We start from the raw sequence: 3,195 nt of genomic DNA, 5'->3' as shown, positions 1-3,195 counted from the left end.
TGAAAAGCATTATTGTGATGAATTGTATATCAACAGTTACACAAAAAATTTAAAAAAAACAGTTGATCACCAAAAAAAAAACAGTTACACATTAACAGCTGCTAAAGATGTTGGAAGTTCAAGACAAACCGTGTCATTAACTTTTAGGGATCTTTCAGGGTTAAAAACATGTAAACAGCTTTTTTTGGGCTTGTCCACCTTTAATGGACAGGACAGCAAAGGGGAAGACATGCAGAAAATCACCACTGGTGGGACTCAAACCCTGGACCTCTGTGTTTAAGCATGATGTCTCTCTCTCATGGGTGGGCCAAATACTCTGGGTGGGCAGAGCAGAGAAAGGGGAGGTAACCTTGCCCCTTATGAGGTCCTACTCCAGATCGGTCCATTTGAGCTTTTCATTTTCTCAAAGGCAGAGCAGGATACCCAGGACTCAATGATAAAAATCAGAATGAGATCAGGAAACGATGATGAAGACTTTAAAGATGACGAGTCCAAGGATTTCAAATCACTTGCAGCTTTATTCAAACAGTGAACAAACTTTCATGACACAGTGACCCGACTCTGTGCACACACGAATGTCAATACAAGAGTGACCAATGAACATCAGAATAACTTTGTCTCTTATAGTCTTCTTGTTCTGCAGTGGTGAAACAGAGTTACTCCTTATTTGTGAGACACTCCTAATAGCATACACATTCTGATCTATTCTTGCAACCTAGTGTCCACTTCATGCTGACTCTGCCCTAAAAGCTCCCTCTGAATGGTTTACTATATTTTAACTTTTGCATGCATAACTATCAACCTATCACTCGGTTTACACCTATTACCATTTCTAGCCACTGGGGGGCCACAGGCACGCAGGGGGTACTCATGTTAATGTTAATTAAACTCATAAAGTGACATTTTCATGCCATGGGACCTTTAAGGTTGGTGTGGCTACTCTGCTTACTCCCAGATGAACTTCAGAGACATATCACCAAGTCTCTCCTGCAGGAGTTGATCCACCCTTTGACTCTCAGCGACAGTAAAGGTCTTCTTCCAGTCACCGATCTTACCTGAAAAATTGAAATGAATGCTTGACCTGATACCTGTTTACATGTTTCTGCAAACAAGCTGCAGTAATGTTGCGTTACCTTTGCGCATGAAATCTCCCTGCACGTTATCTTTTGGCAGAAACTCGTAGTTGGCTGTGGAGTCTTTCTTCATGTTCTTGAATGCAGTTTTTTTTAACCAGGATGATGCTCCAACTGTAGGATAGATAGATACATTATTTATCCTCAATAGAGGGTTGGGTTGGGTTAAAACATGGGTTGGGTTAACATCACTATTGAACCACACGAATGAACCACACAGTACAAAGAATGTTCAAAAACAAAAGTCAAACATAAGCAGTGGTGGAGAAAGCATTCAGAATGTTTAAATTATCAGATGATTATCTTTTAAAATGTATCCCTGGACTCCGGAGGATCCTTGCCGTTGCCTGTCAGATACTTCTTAAGGAAGTCCTGGAAGCTCTTGGGCGTCTCCAGGTCATTGCAGGCATTACTGAAGTGTTAATAGGAGACAATGTTGTGTTTAGGATTACGCATCACATAGATAATCTGACAAAAAACAAACAAAATTAACCTACAATTCTCTAAGTGATGCCAAACTCCACACAAAGTACAGTAAGTACACATATTTTATTATTATAAAGCTTTCTGACTTTTCCTCGTAGGATTGGACTTCCATAACATACTCACCTTGGCCTTCTTGTCCTTTAGTCCTGGATGCATGAGAGTCGGGGTGAGGTGAGAGGTGAGGAGCCGGGGAGAGGGTCGTACAGCGTAATCTTGTCGAACATCCTTGTACTCCAGCCACGGCATATGCTCCAAGTTGTTTGAATATTCATGCATTCATAGATGGAGATGATGATCTGTTGAGCCCATATAGTACCTGTGTGAGGCGGAGGGGTTAAATTACACTGTTTGACAATTTGAATTGTTATATTGTGTTGTCAAATTAATGAAGTAGTTTTCTCTATTTGCTTGTGTTTTGTCTATTTGCATGTGTTTTCTGAAGTTGCAGGGCGTTGGCCCCCATCGGCCACCTTACATATTTACTGTTGTTTGACTGTAATAACAGACACGCCTGGGGCCAAGTTTTAAATACAGTCCTCATCTAGTCCTCACAAACAAGTTTTATATAATTTCACATTATTGTTGTTCACATCATCAATACTGAATTCAATCTAATGGGATGGGAATGTACAGTGCATTGCAAAAGTATTCGGCCCCCTTGAACTTTTCAACCTTTTGACACATTTCAGGCTTCAAACATAAAGATATAACAATTTTATTTTTTGTGAAGAATCACCAACAAGTGGGACACAATTGTGAAGTGGAACGAAATCTAGAATGGGGGTAATATGCTCATGTTTTCGCATTCTCATCAGGATCCTAGCTGCAGAGTTTTGAATGTACTGAAGCCTCTGCAGACTCTTTCTAGGGATCCCAATGAGAAGTGCGTTGCAATAGTCCAGTCTGGACGAGACAAAGGCGTGAACCAGCTGTTCGGCGTCTGGGAGGGAGAGAACGGGTCGGAGTTTGGTGATGTTACAGAGGTGGTAGAAAGAGGTCTTGCATTGGTGATTTATATGGGCTTCAAAAGTGAGTTGGGAGTCCATTTTTACACCAAGATTACTAATTGTTGATGAGAGTTGGAAGTTAGTACCGGAAAAGGGTGATGCTGGTTATGGATGATGATTTGGTCTGGTGAGGAGTTCCAACCAGGATGGCTTCAGATTTGGAGCTATTGAGTTGAAGAAAGTTTTGCTCCATCCATACCTTTATCTCCTCCAGACAAGTGGTGAGTTTTGATGAGAATGATTGTGAGGGTGGGGTGTCAGCTGTGACATTTATAGTTGTATGTCATCAGCGTAGCAGTGGAAAGAAATATTGTGGCAGCTGATGATTTGGCCAAGGGGGATAAGGTAGAGAATGAAGAGGATGGGGCCAAGGACTGACCCCTGGGGGACACCACAAGGAACTGTGTGTGGATTTGATTTGGAGTGGCCTAGGGAGATGTATTCTGTCCGGTTTGTGGGATAAGATCTGAACCAACTGAGGGGAGTGTCATTTAGTCCAGTAGTGAGGTGGAGCGGGTTTAAAAGAATGCCATGGTCAACAGTATCAAATGCAGCAGTTTCTTAACGTT

The 3,195-nt window shown here is 41.7% G+C and overlaps 1 pseudogene; it reads right to left on the bottom strand.

Annotated features, from left to right (window-relative positions):
• Window positions 1-464: 464 nt before the first annotated feature.
• Window positions 465-1,888, bottom strand: LOC117940682 (annotated as a pseudogene).
• Window positions 1,889-3,195: the final 1,307 nt, after the last annotated feature.

The sequence above is a fragment of the Etheostoma cragini genome, unplaced genomic scaffold (genome assembly GCF_013103735.1).
Source record: "Etheostoma cragini isolate CJK2018 unplaced genomic scaffold, CSU_Ecrag_1.0 ScbMSFa_3055, whole genome shotgun sequence".
In the NCBI taxonomy this organism is placed as follows: domain Eukaryota; kingdom Metazoa; phylum Chordata; class Actinopteri; order Perciformes; family Percidae; genus Etheostoma; species Etheostoma cragini.
Note: the sequence above shows the minus strand (reverse complement) of the source record. Positions and strands in the feature narration are given on the sequence as shown.